Below are 19,874 nucleotides of genomic sequence, written 5' to 3'. Positions count from 1 at the left end.
CCATCTACTACACATTGTATATCGTTTCGTTTTATTGAACAGAGAAACATTTTTTGACTCCTTATTGCTAGTAAATCAATTTCACTTTAGTTGTCTGTGCCATCATCGAGTTCGCATAATAGCCTGCTTCTTTTAAAGTAAACAAATTGCGTTAATATATTTTCTTATGAAATCAACGAGAATTATGCACAAATATTACGATTTATATATGGCTGCAAGCACGTTAATATCCATTTTAGTGAATAAATATTTACAATGATGTGACCTAACAATAACAAATTTAATCGTTCAAAGTATACTACAGTGTAAACTATCATCGAACGCACTATCAGAATCTCTTTCCAGTTTGGAAATGTGTTGATAATGACAACTAAAAGCATACTTTTTAAAATTGCTTTTATAAAATTCCACATTTTTAATAGTAAATCATAATCAATTGAAACTGCATTTATTTATAACCAAACAAATATTATACTATTTCATATATCAAAAATGTTTACATTTTTAATGAAGTTAGATGATAGCTTGTATGATTCACTTAAAATTTAAACGCAACAGTAGTGTATATGATATGCAATTATTTATTTAAAACTTAAAATACTGTAGATTAGAAATGAGTAATGAAGAAGAGAGTGCCATGTGCAATGATGAAATCAAAACTTTTCGGTATATAAACTGCATGGCAATAGGTTTTAGCAAATGTATTATATGTGAAATTTTCGCTTCTTGATCCGACGTTAATAAACATTTTGTATGTAAAGATAGAGAGGAAAAATGGAATTGGTTGACATGATATTTTGGAGGTGATTCAAAAGAAGATATGCATGTATAAGCATGATATGCTTATATCATTTTAGATTTCAGCTAGCTGTTTGGTCATCAATTTTTAATATCCCTTGATAAGTAGTAAATTTGAAGTTATGAATTATAGACGATTATTCAAGCACTCTTCTCTAACACTACATACTTTACTAGGATTACTCATCAAATATGATATCTGTAGCCTACATTAACCTTCGTGTTGCAATCTCATTGTGATAAATATCTTTTTTTCCGCATAGATTTAACGTATTTTTGCCATGACATCCGGTAGATGATATAACCTCATGAGGTGACCGTAAAGACATGTTATCCGTTATCTTAAAATTAAATGTAATACTCTTGCATTTAAAAGTACTCTACTGACACGCGTGTAGCGTTGTTTTAAAATATCCCTTTGCTTTTGTTTAATATATGCGTGTGTATGTATAAATCGTCGTAAATGATGGCAAATTTAATCATATCAACAATAATAATAACAGCAACAACAACAATAATGATAAGAAGAACCTAATATGATACCCTCTTGGCTAGCTAATGTTGTAAGATTCCTACTTCCAAAAAAATGAAGAAACAAATGAACCGAAAAATTATAGACCCATGATCTGCTTAAGAATAGTGTAGAACCTGCTTAACAACAGTGGATAAAATTTGCCTGCACTGAATATACCTATAGCTTTTTCATAAAAAGTAGCGTATTCCCTGATGAGCAAAAAGGATCTAAATGTAGGTCATATGGTTGTAGTGATCAGCTACTCATCAATAGGATGATCTTGGAAGATTATCACGAAGGACACAAAAACTTGTCGATAGCCTGGGTAGACTATAAAAATGCTTCTGATAGTCTACCACATGGCTAGATTAAGAAATGTCTGGGAAATGTATAAAATAGCACTTACTCTGCGAAACTTATTATCTGTAAGTAAGAAATCATGGAGAACCACACTGACTTTGAACATGGTCGTGTATATAAACAAGAAAATGAGACCATTGATCATGTTGTCTCCATCTGCAGTCTACTTGTGCCTACAGAATATCTCAACAGGCATGATAGAGCAGCACAATACATTATCTGGTTAATTTGCAAAAACCTGGACCTGCATCATCAAAACTTGTGAGAACACAAACCACCTCCAGTGCGTCAAAATGATCATATCTCACTCATCTGCAACTTCACTGTTCAAAAATGACGGAAAGATAGATGCGAATAGGCCAGACATTACATTGAAAGACTTTAGATAAAAGTCATGCCTCCTCATCGATGATTGTTCCAATCGACATAGATGTATCTGTCAAGCCCTACCAAAATCTGAGCCAGTATACAGATCTTGAAATAGAAATTGGCAAAATATTGAACCTCAAGACTAATACAATACATGTTGTCATAGGTGCCCTAAGAATGATAGCAAAAGTGACTGATTCCTACCTAGCTCAGATACCAGGAAATCCCAAAATGGCAGCAATTCAAAAGATAGTGCTCATGGGAACTACCCATATCCTACGTAAAATACTGTCTGTGTAATCTCAAATTTTAAAACAAATTTATAATTTTCTTATGTTTTCTTAAGCATTTTCTAGAACACTTAATATGTGCAAAACCAAGTATATGATACCCTAGGCATAATGCCAACTTGAACTTCCAACTTGTTGTCTCTTGAGGTCTCTGGGTGATACATGGGGTCAACTTGTACAAATACAAAGCAAAAGTCAAATGGTTTCAAGAACTGAAACAAACAGTAGTCTCCAAAAGAGGCAGAACTAGTCATTTCAGTTAGGGAGATGGAGGAAATCAGCAGAAAATGGGCAACTGGAAGACAGTAAACAAACTAAACAGCTTAAAAAGAAAAACAGCAAGAAGAAGAAGAAGAAGAAGAAGAAGAAGAAGAAGAAGAAGAAGAAGAAGAAGAAGAAGAAGAAGACGAAATTTAATCCGAAATATAAAATCCCGAGGAAAGGCGGACGTAAGTCCTGCACCAACATGATGGAAAATTCAAGGGATCATCATGAAAGGTTGAGAAGCAAATACAAAGTAAATCTATATGTAGACGAGACGGAGTAAAAACAAAAATAAAATTCTACACAAGTTTCGGACAGTATGTTATTCGTTAAATATATGATTAAATATAGGAAGAATGGAGAATAGCTTTGATTTTTCCTTAACCGAAGTATTTGCAGCGAGTCAATTTTTAATCATGATTACAGATGAATCGATACGTTTTGGGAAGGAAATAATTTCATTGGTAAAAGAAAGATAAAGGAAGGATATACAGGGTGCAAGATATGTGTGACGTTGAATGTTTTACGTATTCTCGAGCAAGTTGTATGTTCATATACATAAAAATGCATGCTGTTTGTGTATCGTGTGAGACGATGACGTGTTACATGTATTGCTGTAAAAAAGGAATAAAATAATCGGCGCGGGCCTCTGTATTTCTAAGTGTATATGAAGCTAGAATTATATATCTAAAATTATATAATTAGCTAAAATTATACATCTCATCGTTGTTGAATGTTTGTCCCGTCGAAACAGAGAAAACCGACGTGCAAAATAACATTGAAGAAACTGTAGTACTTCTGAAATGCATGGCTTTGACAAAAGCGAGAGAAGTTGGGGTTTTTAATATTCTGTAATCGGGATCTCGACGACACGCGCTGCACCTACAGACAAATCGTCAACAGGTGTCATGATTATATTGCTTCACCATGACGTGCTTAATAAATAGCAAGATCCAAATTCCCTGCTTAGGTGGCTATTCAAAAAATTTCTTACAAAATGGATGTATTCGACACTTTAAATGTTGCGTTTCGTTGATACCTACATGCTCTGTTAGGTCTCGTTGATACCTACTCGCTCTGATAAACTCGGGAAAACGGCACCATCGATACCGTCGATTTTCACATGAAAAATGAATTACCCCGGAACGTAGTTTTCTGGAAGTCATTCGTGGAGGTCAGATGAAAAGATTCTTGTACAGAACATTCAGTAGTTTCACATCATCACATGAAGTTTTCTTAAGGATATCGTGTCTTCAATATTATAGATACATAGCTTATGTTGTGTAGTTGTTGCTCGTTCCTTCTCGAGCCATTCCTGGCTCATAAGGGCCGGTTTCCCAATTTCATTAACGTATAGGTCCCCACCTGCCTAAGCACACTGATTATCCGACACAATGTTTTCCAGTCATTGCGCATTCAGAGCAGTATGAAGTAATGTGTAAGGGAACACATTGTCGAGCCAACCTTACCAGATGCTTTCTATCATAAAATCATAACATATGTATTTGTATATAATGCCTTTCTAACATATTTTAAACTTCAAATTAGTATTAAAATAAAGAGTTGTACCACTTTTCATTTCTTTAACCGTTCGCAAAAATTATGGCATATGATTCAAGAAATCTCTAAACTCGATGTTTGTAGTCCTACGAAGCTGTTCTGTTTTATGTGTGTATTGTATATTCGTCTGTATTAAAGAAATATAAGTTAAACATGTGAGAGCGATGTAATTAACAATCCTCATAGATAGAAGGGACTTGATTTTGGTAGAAAAAATATGGGCTGGTAGCAAATTACAGAGATTTGATGTTTTAAGTGAAAATTACAAGATACTGTTGTTAGCGAGAAGCTAGCTAGGTGACCGCTGTGTCGTTCACGAAAGGTGTAAACATGAGTATGTAGGTATTGTGTGGTACAGAAAATTAACAACACCTAAAAAGACTAGAACTCTGTATATTCTCAGTAAGAAAAACGAATAATAGGTAACAATATGTCTGCCTACCACAATTGCAGTATGTTGGCATGAAGCCATATTCAAATCTTTCTAATGCTCCTTTCCTGAAAACTATTGCTGCAGCATTGTCTAAGGTTTTAGAGTAGTATTCTCAGATTATTACATTGCATTTAGACGGATCATTACCTGTTAGTTCTGACGTATTACACACTCTAAAAATAAAAGTAAATTTTCGTGATATAAATTTGCTGTTACAAATGTGTGATTCCTGAGTGAAACAATCAGTGATGTCGAGGGCCGGCATTTAAAGTGATCTTGAGCGATCAGGTTGAATTCTGACAATATTTTAGGGGTTTGTAGCTCTCTTCGAAAATATCGATTATATTTTATGTTGCTGTGTGAGACAAGATTGATATGATCACATTTTATAACGTTTTTGAGATTTCTGTTCATAGAGACAGTGCAGTTGTGATATATATTATTCAGGTGACGTGTTCATGGAGCTTGCCTTCTGAAGGATAACAGATATTAAGATACAGAGCAAATGCATAGAACAAAGCATGGAAATGATATAAGATAAATGATTTAGATGATGAATTATATCAATGTTTGTCACAGTGACGACAATCTATACATCGCAATATTATGGATAGTAAAAGTGCTAATATGTTTGCGATGCGATCGCGATCCAGTATCTAAATGAAATCATTTGTAAGCATGGATGATTGCAAAAAGAGGATGTCCATTAATCTTACACTTTCTTTTATTCTTTTATTTGTTTCAGTCATTTTACTGCAGCCATGCTGGAGCATCACCTTTAGTCGAACAAATCGACCCCAGGACTTATTCCTTCTTTGTCTACTACTTATTTTATCGGTTCCTTTTGCCGAATCACTAAGTTACGGAGATGTAAACACACCAACATGGGTTGTCAAGGGATGGCGGGAGACAAGCACAAAACGAACATATACACACACACATACACACACAGATACACACACACACACACACACACACACACATATATATATATATATATATATATATATATATATATATATATATATATATATTGATAGGACGGTCTTCTTTCAGTCTCCGTATACCAGGCTATAGTAGAAGACACTTGCGCAAGGTACCATGCAGTGGGACTGAACCCGTAACCATGTGGTTGGTAAGCAAGCTACTCACCACACAGCCTTAAGTACCTTAAGTAGTGAGAAAAATTTAGTATCGACCTGAAATATATTTGTGAAATCCAAATAAGAATACGAGGATGGTAAGTGGAAAGTAAGTGCCTTGAATCAAGATGGAAAAGCAGATATAACCATCATATTTTGATATGTATTGTTAAATATACTTGTGACATTAAGAATCAGGCGATAATAACTAGATCCAATGATACAGTTCTATATTTAAGAGATGAGGAATTATGTACATTATTTACATTATTTACATTATTTACATTTGACGGATAGTTGTCCTCATCTTGTTTGTTGGTAACACAACGTTTCGGCTGATATACCCTCCAGCCTTCATCAGGTGACTTGGGGAAATTTCGAACCTGGGTTCTCATTCCTAAGGTATTTTTCGATGTTATTATTATTATTATTATTATTATTATTATTATTATTATTATTATGATTATTATTATTATTATTATTATTATTATTATTATTATTATTATTATTATTATTATTATTTAGGTCACTACCTGGAAGCGAACTCGGAATCTTGGGGTTGGTAGACCGCGCTCTTAACCACTACACAATATGCCCGTGGGCATATGACGTAGTGCTTCCCAATATGCCTAGAAGTGAAAACTTGAATGAAGACCAAATATCGAAAATGTTATTGGAATTAGATTAAGAATGAGAAGAAGATAGTAGTGATTCCTTCTATTGCTCTAAAAGTGATGGTGAAAGTGATTGTGTGCCGGACAGTTTAGGATGTATGTCATCAGATAATGAAGATACTCAAAAACAATTATCTGAAAGCCACCCAATTATGAATGAGCAATATGTTTCTAGAGATAGACAAAAAGTTTGGTATTCTAATTGTCTTATTCAAGCAGCAGTAGGAACTTCATCTTGCAATAATGTGCGCCAAGTATGTGGACAATCGCATTTTGCTAAAAAAAATTTACGATAGCATTGAAACAAGTTTTACTATCTTAATGCGCCAGAATCTTGAAGTAATTCCTAAATGAACAAATGTTGAAGGTGAGATTGTTTACGAAAATAAGTGGAAGGAAATTGATCACTCTGAACTAAAGAAATTTATTGGACTGATTATTCTTAAAGGTGTTTATAAATCTAAAACATGAAAATGTTTCACAGTTATGGAGTCAATAAGTTCCTCGCCCAATATTCAACAAAATTATGAGCCGGGGAAGATTTCAACAGATTTTACAAGTATTGCGTTTTGATGATGCTAGTGCAAGGAGAAAAAAGAGAAGTGATGATGAATTGGAGCCCGTAATAGAAGTATTTGAAATGTGGAATCAGAATTTGCTAGATGGATATGCTCCAAGTTCATGCATGACAGTAGATGAACAATTAGTTTCATTCAGAGGGCGCTGCTCATTCCAGGTATATATATTCTTTCAAAACCAGGGAAATATGGAATTAAAATTTGGGCAATATGAGACAGTGAAACATTTTATGCTTGGAAAATGCAAATCTACATTGGAAAAGACCCAGTAAAAGGGAGAAAGACAAATCAAGGATCAAGAGTCGTTGAAGACCTAGTAAAAGACCTTGAAAATACTGGTTGCATATAACTTGTGATAATGTTTTTACAAGTCTAGGTTTGGCTGGAAAGCTGCTTAGCAAGAAAACTACTTTAGTTGGAACAAGTAGAAAGAACAGTGTTGAACTTCCAAGTGCTTCACAAATGGAACAGAAAGAGAAATCAACAGCACAATATTTGGATTTCAGAAGGATTCTATGACCTAAATTATTATCTCAAGTAAAATTATGTAGTCACATTTATGAGTAAAATGCACTCTTATCCTTCAATTGATTCGAAAAGTACTGGAAAGAAACCTAAAGTTATTACCTGTAACAACAAAACAAAAAGAGTAGTAGATACCCAAGATAAGATGGTAAAAAACATACACTTGCAAAAGATTGACTTGAAGATGGCCTGTGGTTATATTCCTTCAACATTATTCATATAAGTGCAGTGAATGCTTTCGTTGTTGCTAACAGCTTCACTTGCAAAGTTTCAAGGATAAATGAAGACAGTGCCTAATTCAGTGAGGAAAGGAACTTACTGGAGTTAATACTAAACAATAACAAGACAAACAATCTTAGTTCCGCTAATATTTCTCGACCAAACAAGAAAAGAAAACGATCTTCAACCTCATTTGAGATTCCTCAGCTAAAGAAAAAGGGAAGATGTTCTTTGTGAGCCTCCCTCAAGAAAAAAGACAGCAAAACTCGCACTACATTTAAGAATTGTAATATCCATGTTTGTCAAGATCATTCCACTGCCATGAAAACTTTTAATTCTGTATTATTGTAATTTTTAAAATTTATAATATATTCTGTAAGCTCTATTTTTTTATTAAAATTTGTGAGAAGCAGTAATTCTTCATTCACCTGACAGCATATCTAATGTAGCTAAGGAATTGAGTTAGTTTGAATGAAATTAAATAAAAAGAAAAATATTGGGTCCATTGGACCCAGTTGATAATTAGTGACATACATTTTCTCTGGTAGATCAAGTGTTAAAGAGAGACTTGTATAAAAATTAAGTGCAACAACGATAAACTGGAACGTGTTGCTATTATTTAATTTCAAAGTGCAACGCCAACGACGAAGAACAGATGATGCGTATTAGGAAAGTTAATGCCAAATTCAACTATTATAATGAGAAGAATATTGCACAAGGCCAGTAATTCCGGGGAGCGTGTAATTCGAATACGTTTGCCTCAGTACTCAAATCGTATTTAATTTCTCGACGCCGAAAGGGATGATAGGTGTAGTCTACCTCGGCGGAATTTGAACGCTGAACGTGAAGACTGACGAAATGCCACTAAACCTTTTACCCGACATGATATCGATGTGGCCAGCTCGCCACCTTCACGTTGAATGAATACTGATAACACTGTTAGCTTTTGGAACAAATGAAATGCGTATTGGTGATAGTTTAGTTATGACCGAAATATGAACTAATATTTTTGCAAATCTCATGCAGATGGATCAAATATGTAGCAGAGAGAGAGAGAGAGAGAGAGAAAGAGAGAGAGAGAGAGAGAGAGAGAGAGAGAGAGAGAGAGAGAGACGTTTTCTCTAGGATATACTTTGAAAAGCAAATGGCAGAAAAAAGTGCTTAACTAGAATGTACAAACGATTATTAAAGTTACTGTATTGTAGATATGTTAGAAGTGTTTAAATTGTGTGAATCTCTTGTGAATCTCTTGTGTGAATCTCTTGTGTGTATTTTAAATGCAGTCAAAATGCAGCAGCGTTTGGAGAAGGTTATAGATGTATATATAGAATTCAGCAAAATTAAATGGCACTAATTTTATCAAGCAAAGAAACATGTAGCACGTTTTGAATGGGAATTGATCTATGCAAGTAAAGATACGAAACCTATCTATGCAAGTTATGGTTTTGTTATGCTGCTTTCTATTACCATCACGGACTAGTCTCATAGTCTATTACCATCACCGACTAGTCTCTAACATTATATGTTACACGCTTATACTCTATAAACTACATTAAGTATAACAAAGTTACAGGCAAGAAATCTAACAAAATCAAATCGCATGATATGAAAATTCAATGTATTTCTTGCAATTGTATCTCTTCGAAGCGTCCGTGTATTCATATATTTAACGCAGTGCCTACACATACAAGCAGACATGTACGCTTCCAAACCTATACAAATGTAAGTAGTGGTGTAAGCATTAATAACAATAAATACTCACAAACGCATATATTTGTATATCTGTATGCACTGATATTTATGTGTGTATATATATGCATATATGTATTTATATGTGTGTGTTCGTGTATTGCGTGTGAGTGTGTCTATTTGTGCATACATATACACATATACATGTAGTATAAATGCATTTGCATATATATATGTGTGTGTATGTATATATGTACCTATATGCACACACCTGTGCAAATATACATGTATAAGTATGCATACATGCGTACACGTATATAAGTGTGGTATAAACTCGTATAACGTAGGTCAATTATTTATACTAAAAGAACTACGTGTTTACTCATGAAAAATTTTCTACGTGTAAATTATCTTAACAGGAACTTTCATTGATTCATTGAACATTGTAACATTGTTTGCCAATTCCTTTTAGAAACTTTTTTTTGCTTAAGGAAATTTTAAACTTCTGTGAAGGCTGTCTTAGGTTAATGAATGGAAATAGTTCTAATGATAGAATATCAGAAGATGAACGCAACAAAACTAATGCATAACTGAAACTATTTGAACAAAAAAAGTAAAACCTGTTAGGAACATGTTGAGAAATCAATGAAACGGAATCTGTGTTGCAGCGCTTTTCAAATAAAGATGGAAGCAACAGAAACCATACAACGATTACATATAAAATACGTTAAAGAACGGAATGTAAGACTGCACATAAACAACTAGTATGTTAATAATATAAATCATCACTTTCAAGAGAAGATGTAAACACGAACAATGAATTGCAGCTAATACATATGCAAACTAGTGAATGCATGGTTGGAAACATGGAGATTTTTATAGATGTGCATGGAATTGAAATATATTAACTCGGTATTTTTGTTACAAAGAATTTCACAGCGGCTAATAGAGTATGGGCGAAAGATGTTGATAAATTCAGTTTTGCACCAGAGCAGTAAAAGTGATAGAGTAATGCACACACAGTAAACGAGTATGGAGGATATTGTTAAAGAATACGAGAAATGTAAAACCACGATAATTCAAATCGGTACTGCAATTTATACATGTAATTATCTGTTACTTTATTTATTATATTTGCTTCTTTTTGTTTCTAATTTTGTGTATTAAAATAGCCGAAGAAGCTTCGAATTTTAAGTCGATATTTGACAAGTGATTGATAAGTAGCTTCAGTAGACAAAGGGATCATAGGAAAGAACAAGAAATATCTGTCATTAGAAGATCAAATGTCTTTTCTTGTGTGTGAGGATTCTCAGAATGTGACTTATACAATTTTTCAAAATAGAATGTATACACACACACACACATACGCACGCACATACGCGCGCGCACTCACACACGCCCACATAAACACACATGCAAACACTCATGCACAGACACACAGATACACAGATAAACTCATATAGTAACATGAAAAATATTCCGTTTCAATATCTGCGTGGTAATCTGTGAACTTTGACATTCATAACAATATCTAAAGAAATTTGATCTCTCACCAAAACTATAATAAATGATTTTCACTGCACTGTTGGAATAATAACAATTATAAATGAATTCCTATATAGGGTATATATATGCACATACACACACACACACACACACACACACACACACACACACACACACACACACACACACACACACACACACACACACACAAACACACAAACACGAACACACACACATTCAAACTTATATGAGATCAACTCCTGACCAAGAATGCTAAGTAGGTAGGTATGTAGGTAGGTAGAGAGATAGACAGACAGACAGATATATATATATGTATATATATATATATATATATATATATATATATATATATATATATATATATATATAGAGAGAGAGAGAGAGAGAGAGAGAGAGAGATAGATAGATAGATAGATAGATAGATAGATAGATAGATAGATAGATAGATAGATAGATAGATTGATAGATAGATAAACTGTCCTTTCAGTTCAGAGATTAGTAATCGCTCTGTGATTCGCTGGTTTATGAAAGAATACTAAATTTTCAATGAAATGATTATGAGTAACCTCAAAACAATACACTTGCGACTTTAACTTAAACGTTTTGTAGTTTTACTCATTATAACATAATTGAAACGAGATATTATTTCCTTAGATGCAGACTTGAATTTGTAAGATCTTATTTCAACTTAACATTTAATATTTGGCATTTGTTCTTAGGTTGTTTTATGTTCATGACCATAATTACATAATAGGAGTTTTACTTCAGCGTGTTAAGAACGTTACACGTACATTTAGTAACAATAGATATTTTAATACGATGCGACGGGCATGGATGCTAATAGTGTGAATCATAGACTTTGTTGCATTTACTTGGGTCAGAGGTAGGTAGGCTTACAATAATTTTGTCATAGTACTTCCTTGGTGTTTTTTCTACTGTTCTCCGGTATAAATATTCGAAAGTTTGTTAATTTTGAAAGACCTTTAATAACTATTAGAACTCCTCTTAATATGCAAGCTATTTACTTTCACTCTGACTGTGTAATATTAGCCGTGCTGTTGGCGGTGAGCAGGCAGAATTGTTAGCTTGTTGGGAAATGAGTTTAGCGGTACTTAGTCCGTCATTACATTTTGGGCTCAAATTCGACCGAGGTCGATTTTCACTTCGGCATTAGGAGACGATAAAATTACCCGTTGAGCACCGGTTTCGATGTAATCCACTTATGCACCGCCCATCCCGTGATTACTGGTCTTGTGCCAAAATTTCAAACCAATATAAACCATGAAGTAAAAAGAAATTTACAGGTCTACAGTTAGATATGCATTTGCAACCGGGACATCGATTTAGAAGCTTCTATTTCATTTCTAAACTGATTACTTCGGCTATGTCAACACTTAAGTGAGATATAAATTTCTTTCTTATAATTTCATTGATATGATATTTTTAGGTAACTGACTTTTCTACTTACATAATTTTTTAAATTGAATGAACTTATTAATTCCTATTTATAAAAATTGGAACGTATCTGTGTATTTGACAACATTCGCGGTAAAATCTAAACAGGTTTAGAAAAGAAATCGCTGCACAATTTCAATCCTTGACTGGAACTATTTCATTCTGTTTATGCTTTGAGTATCTTCAGAAAATTAAACAAGGTTTTTTATGTCGTATTTTTATACTTTTAAAATACAGAGCCTTGCTGCTAATTTGAAACATTATTTTTTAATGACATCGTCTATACTGCATATGTTTAATCACAGAGTGTGCAAACGCTGCAAGAGAAAGTCACATAGTTACTTGGCTATTATTTTCGATAGTAAATCATCAAACGGTTTCAAGTTGTTTTTTTTTTAACAGAAAGAAATTAAAGACACTAAAGAAAATATAAATTAGGATTTTGACGTCCTAGGTAATTTCTAATACGTGATTTTGTTAACCAATATCGTGTTATAGTAGATTATGGTTATTATGGTTACATAACGAAATCCCACGTCCCTAAAATTCATTAATATTTCAAAATAGATGTTCTAGTTATTTTTTAAACAAAATATACTTCCCTCTATAAGCCTAATCTGAACCGCGAAAGTTACTTTGTATAATAATACTGAGCGCCTGAAACGTACATTAAAAGAATTTTGAGACAGATCATCAAACATATTTGAAATTTGTAGGTGCAAACTCTATGAAAGATAGAAAAGGCAGCAAAATGATTGAAATCCAGTTTTACATATCCTAAACAAATACAAAAAGCATAGGACGTTTTCCCTCTATACGGACACCACTCAAGATTTTATTTCCAAGTCGAATTTTTGTATTTTTTTTCTTTTTGCTTATTGAGGGAAATATCCTAGAATACTTGTGATATATCAATTATAATCTTTCATCTTATATATTCGGGACATTGTATCTTAGTCAACACATTCTAGTTAAGTCTTTCAAGAAGATTGTATTTCATTCAAGAAATCTTACCTCTACTAATAACTGACAAAACGACCACGTTGCAACCCAAGTTTCCTTAATATTTATTGCCGTCGCTTGCATGTTGAAACCAATCTTTTCCCAATTCACTTTATGTAAGAACATTTACTCAGAAATGTCAGTATACATGCCAGTTACGTTTATGCATTTATGAAGTGCCTACATTTGTTCTTTATACTGTTACTTAATAACCGACTTATACATCAAAACATTAATTCTATTTTTATTAAAAGTCAATAATTTCATCGTATTATTTTCAATGAGAGGGGCTGGTTACTAGACTTATTTAATATAATTATTATTTATATGTCCTAATGTTAGCATTTATATCATAATTCAAAAACATTTCTGTAAATGTAGAAGGACTATTTAATCAAATATCAAAATTATTGCTATGTATAAATATATATGATATGGTAACAATCAATTCTATTCAAAATTTTCAAATAACAGCGACATGCCAACTTGGTGAAAGGAGCATTAGAATAAAAATATTTAATATTGCTATAGTAGGTTTTTCTTGTATATAGCAGTATGACCTATTCTGTAACAGAGCGTTATCTTCAACAAAATATCAGCGATTTTGTAGAAATCATTTAGATCCAATGTCCGAGTATTCTTTGATCAACTGTTGCATATAGAAATAGCTTTGCTCTTTATTGATTTCATACGCTATTAAACTAAGTAAAATTGTGTAACTAAAGCATTACTTAAAATCGGAAACTATATTACATTTCATTCTCATTAATACCTTCAGGGGAATATTCGTGTCTTCTTTAAAATATTTAAAAGTAAACGGAAAATTAAATGGTTGACAAACTTACATACAGGCAAAAAAGTAAATGAGGAATTTCAATATTCATATGTTTTATACGTTGTGGCCTCGTGGGAGCTTATGAATCGCTTGAAATATAAGCAGGAACAGTATCCAGAAGTCCAGAACGTGCTAAACATTTCGCATCATTGCAGCATTGTCATGCTTATTACATTTATAATTATATTTAGTGTGTAAGTATAGTTTCTTTTATCAATGATGTAGTAGTTTACCTCTAAGTATGTATGGATAATATATGCATCTGATAAACAAAAACTTTAAATTATGCTCCTACCCTTAGTACTTCTGAAATGGTGCATCCTAGATGAACTTGTTCATTATGCGACTCTGATCATGAAAATAGTGTTTTATGATTTAAAGTAAATTTGATTGGCTTTTCTAGAAGACTGTTATGATATACAGAATTTATCGTCAGGTCTGTATGTGGAGAGCAGCACACATATCTATTTATTGCAGAAGGACAAATACACAGGGTCAGATTCAATATAAAGTTAGTGTTTCGTTATTGTCCAATTGCTTGATATATAGAATCATTGACAGATACCATCAAAGACTGAAAATATGTTTAATGTAGTAGCCATATAGAATATACGGAGCAGTTGATTTATAAGATCTTCATGTCATAAATCTAGGTTTCTGAACTACAGATGTCATAAATATTCCGAATTTGCTTTAATGATTGATGAACGGTGTCATAAACCTGGAGCAGTATATAATTTGTGAGATGCAACAACTTATTTAGCAACACACAATACTTGGATAATAATCAAAATTAGTTAGAAGATGAAACAGGCAATATCAAACATTGCTCGGGAAAAAATCAATTCAATACTATCTCTCTGTTTTAACTGTTAAGTAGTCTAACAATTCTCTTGTTCTTTTTCAGTCTTAATGTTAATTTCCAAATATTGTTTTATCTTTTTCCCCAATTGCTATCACATTTCTCCTCTTAGATCATGCTATCTAATTCGTTTCTCGTGATTGTTTTGCTGTTTTAAGTCTTTCTTATCTTTATTTTCATTTGTTGTTCCAAGGAAATTTCGCCACTCATCACAGTCTAAATCGATAAATTATAGTCACTTTTGTTGTTTGTAATTTGAATTTTTCTCTCATTCGAAAGCAACCATATCGTACAACAGACAAAAAGAGAAATACAAAATATATTTAGATATCTGCATATATTTCCAGGCATGATTATATTATTTTAATGTTGTTAAATGAGCACCTTTATTTCCGTTTACACTTCTTCGATTTCAAATATCCGGACCAGAATTCCAATCCGAGGATCAATTTTTGTTTTCATATCTTCCCTTTTTCTGATTAAGCTTATGTTAATTTTAAGCTTCTTATATTGTAAATATTTACGATGTTCGTTCCAGGATTACTAGACGTGTTTCTATCCGGTAATATTGCTAGGTTCAACCACAATTATGCATATTTGAATTGTGAATTTATATCAATTTTTGAGGTTAGGTATAACAGAGTGATCTGAAATCATTTAACATCTCCTGCATGAAAGAATATATATCATATAATCTTATCCTTCAGGATATACTCTACTACCCGTCACGTCATCTGTAATGCCTTTTGTTAATATATTTAACTTGTTATAAACAAATTTCCCATTTAATTTGATTGCTATATTTAGACAGTAATAGATATTTCTTACATTACCGCGACCCATGTCTCATATTATATAACATACAAATAATTATTAATAATTGAAATAGTAATAAAAACACCAAGAACAATAAACATAATTGGAATGATGGGCATTATAGAACTTCTTACTCCACAAACTATTCGTGGAGTAAATGATCGTCTAATTCGACTAAGTGACATGTAATACGTCCGTTGGGAACCTTCCAGGTCCTAACCTATCATAAAAAATTAGGAGTGGTGGAGCATGTAATTCTTTAACGCTCCGAAAAGCTCTCAATGGATGTACTCGCCTTGAAGGCGGTAAGCGCTGCGCCTAACACGACACATCGTATGGTTAAGAGGCAAATGAATGCAGGTGTAATGGAGATATTGTATGTAAATGGCAACATTCCAGAAATATACTGCTATGAGAGGTGGCAACGGGGAAGTGAACTGCTGAAATGAAGCAGAAGGTGAAGGGTTCACATTGGATTTCAGGTGTCGCTGTAGAATAAGAAACATCAAGATAGCCTATGCAGTCACATGAGAATATGTAGGAATCAATTACTTGAAAAAATAAAGCAGAATGGCTTACTACGTAGTACTTTGTATACAGCGTAAATTAACGAAATTTAAGCAAATGAACGATAATTATTACAGAGAGACAAACAATATATATATATATATATATATACGATAACTTTCTTAATGTAAGGGAAACTCTAAATACCTTGCAAACTTGCAATTGCTGCGATAAATTTTAACTGGTAACGGAAGAGTAAATGTGTATTTTAATAAATATCTTGGACCTAGTCATCTCATTGTTTTATTTTCAAGAGTTTCACCTCTAGCACTCACATATGTACATTCAGGATTGTCAGTTGTCACATGTGTATATGTATGTGTTGATGTGTATGTTTAATAACGTACGTAACGCGGAAACACACCCTCAGACACATACACACTAATACACTCACAGACAGATATACACTCATATACAAAATGTGACGCTGTCGTCTAAAATGTTCTTGGCATACACTCGCATATATATACTAAGATAGCCACGCAGAGACATGCATTCACACATGTCAGTCGTTACATATGTATATGTATGTGTAGGTGTGTGTGTAGTTAATAAGGTATCATTACATGTGTATATGTATATGAGATGTGTGTATCTTCAAAAGCGTACGTAACGAGGAAATGCACACACTATGAAACATATACCCACTCATACATTTACATACATACACACACAGATAGATACACAGTCATAGACAAAATGTGATGTCGTTTCGTTGTGGTATAAAGTGCCCTGCTGACAACTGAGATTATCTATGTTTTAATCGAAATGAAAATAACCGGAAGGAAAATAAAATTTCGTATTGACACTGACCAGCCCTTCAATAACGTATCTCACGAGGAAAGACACAAACATACTGAGAGACATATATAAACTCACACTTACACACACACATTCACATGTGACGTCGTTGTCGCCGTCAGTCGTTAGATATGGATATGTACGTGTAGATATATGTGTGTATTTAATAACATACTGTCACATGTGTAAATATATATGTAGATGTGTGCATCTTTAATAACTTACCCAATGATGATAGACACACACATTATTTACATTATTAAGATTAATTACTTTTGACGGATATTTTCCCTCATGTTGTTTGTTGTTAACACAACGTTTCGACTGATATACCCGCCAGCCTTTATCAAGTGTCTTGGGGAAGTTTTGAACCTGGGTTCTCATTCCTAAGGTATTTTCCGATTATTATTATTATTATTATTATTATTATTATTATTATTATTATTATTGTTGTTATTATTATTGTTATTATTCAGGTCACTGCCTGGAATCTAAATCGGAAACTTTGCTCTTAGATGTCTCCCCTATGTATGTCATGTTCATGTCTTTACAAGCACCGTCTATGCATCTTATGCTGTAGACTACATATCTAGTTTTACAGTTAATGCCAGGGCTAATACTACATACCATACGATTGTCATTGGTGCATATGGTATTCTCAAAGGGGCACGTCCTACATAGTTGTGATCTGAAAGAGTTCCTGGAATTTCAACAATCTTAATGTTGAGTTTGGTCTCCTTCAGAGCTTTCCTAAATCTACGTGCTAGTTCTCCATGGGCTGTGGCCTCTACAAACATCACTCCTTGATATGTGTCGGTTTTATACCACGTTTTCACTCTGTTTGCTTTGTCACAAGTTCTTTGTATCCTATTCCGGTCTTTGTTTCTATATTTAGGAAAGGTATCACTGGTATCATTATATATGTTATCTAATTTCTTTCTAGCACCCCTGTATACTCTAACCCTATCTTTCTGATCATATCCAGAGAAATGCATGCGGTGCATGAAGTTCTGTATATGTTTTTTCGTTTCATAGGGTTCCCATAGTTGGGATACGTTGTTCATTATCCTAACTACGTCTGCCATAAGTATGTTAATTTTCTTACTTTGTGTCAAAGCGTTTCGTACAATAACGCAAACGGAGGTCGATGAACTGGTCAATAAAGAACTAGAGAGGCTGGAAAGACTGAATATAATTTAAAAGATTAACCATGCAGGCTGGGCAGCACTGACAGTTTGCGTAAAATAAAATAATACGAACTAAGAGTGTGCGCAGACTTCTCAACCGGATTAAACGACTGTTTACTCACACACAATTACCTACTACCAAGACCAGAAGAAGTATTTGATAAACTAAAGTGAGGGAAAGTTGTCTCGGAGTTAGATCTCTCAGAGGCGTACCTTCAAATTCAGTTAGAAGAAGACTACGCAAATCTACTAAGAATCAACACGTACCGTGGATTACACAAGTTCAAACGACTGCCGTTTGGAGTAAAATTAGTACCCACCATTTTCTAACAAATAATGGATGCGATGTAAAGTGATTATGACTTCGCTATCCATACCTCGATGAAATTTTGATAAGGAGCAAATCTCAGGTGCAACACGACAAATACAGACAAAGTATTCAAGAGAATAAGTGAATATGGGCTAAAACTGAAAGAAGGAAAATGCAACTCTTTTATGGAAAAAAATAATATATCTTGGTCAGGTAATGGACAAAAGTGGACGCGGTTCGCACCTATCAAGGGTGACCTCAATACAAAATGTGCTGCCCCTATTACTAAGTGTATATCCCAAATATACATAAGGTAAATGCATCACTGAATGGGACAGAGGAATGCTAGAAAGCATTTAACGACTTAAAAGATGTGTTAACTTCAGAATTGTATTTAGACTGATAGTTAGAGACAACACTAGCTACAGATGCTAGCGTGCATCGGATAGGAGTTGTGCACCTACGATGATACGATGGCAGGGGAAAGGCCATAGCTCACACACCAAGGACACTATTTCCAGTGGAAAAGAACTATATCCAGATTGAAGAAGAGGCGTTGACTATTATATTTGACGTGAAAAATTTCCACAGGTTCATTCACGGCAGGTGTTTTTTGGTGGAAAACGAGCCATAGACGTCTAATATCGATATATGGATCCAGGAAAGGAATCCCGACACATACGGCAAACAGACTGTAGCGGTGGGGTACCATTCTATTAAACTACGATTATAAAATGAAATATCTGCCTTCAAAAACGTTGGGGCATTCCGATGGTCTGTCTAGGTTAATTTCGAGAAATAACGAACTGCTGGAAGACACGGTGATAGCAGCGCTAAAAACGGAAGCGGAAACAAAAAATAAAGTGATGTGGAATATCATGCGTGAACGTCCAGTAACTTTCGATAAATAAAAAGACATGCGAGAAATGACCAATTTATTAATGACAAATAAAGAAAAATGTGGTTAAGAAAAGGAAATAAAGAAAGGCATGATGCAAAGAACCGCCAAAATGTGAGCCTGTACTCTATATGTGATGGTGTATGCCTAGACGGTGGTCATGCTACAGACATTACAGAAGACAATGCTAAAAGAGTTT

Source organism: Octopus bimaculoides, chromosome 13 (assembly GCF_046866305.1).
Source record: "Octopus bimaculoides isolate indiv1 chromosome 13, ASM4686630v1, whole genome shotgun sequence".
Taxonomy (NCBI): domain Eukaryota; kingdom Metazoa; phylum Mollusca; class Cephalopoda; order Octopoda; family Octopodidae; genus Octopus; species Octopus bimaculoides.
The sequence above is the reverse complement of the archived record's forward strand: the minus strand, read 5'-3'. Positions refer to the sequence as shown.